Source organism: Haplochromis burtoni, unplaced genomic scaffold (assembly GCF_018398535.1).
Source record: "Haplochromis burtoni strain Fernald_Lab_line unplaced genomic scaffold, NCSU_Asbu1 Contig_497, whole genome shotgun sequence".
Classification (NCBI taxonomy): domain Eukaryota; kingdom Metazoa; phylum Chordata; class Actinopteri; order Cichliformes; family Cichlidae; genus Haplochromis; species Haplochromis burtoni.
Window position 1 is genome coordinate 40935 of NW_024582858.1, and position 570 is coordinate 41504.

A 570-nucleotide genomic window follows, 5' to 3' on the forward strand; every position below is an offset into this window, starting at 1 on the left:
TTTTTAATATTTTTCACAAGTTTATTGTTTGTGTTTCCTTTCGTTTAGTTTGTGTTACAGTGATGCTTTGCCGCTTCCAGCCACTCTTTCAAATACAGGAATTCACACCCTGTGATCCACACCCAGTGATCCCAGTGAGACTAACTCATTCTAGCAGTCCAAAGTTAATTAAATAATTGCTTTGCACTCACCAGACACCTTATTAGGTACACCTTGCTACTAGGTTGGGTTGGACCCTCTTTTGTCTTCAGACCTACCTTAATTTTTCATGGCATAGATTCAACAAGGTGCTGGAAACCTTACTCTGAATTTTTTGTCCATATTAATGTGATAGCATCGCACAGTTGCTGCTGATCCAGATTTGTTTACTGCAAATCAATGAGGCAAGTCTCCCATTTCATCACATCTCTATTGGACTGAGATCTGGTGACTATTTGAGTCATTTGAGTGCAGTGAACTCACTGTCAACTTTGTGATATGGTGTGTTATCCTGCTGGAAATAGCCATTGGAAAATTGGGTATACTGCAGTCACAAAGGAATCGGCAAGACCCAGGTAGGCTGTGGTATAC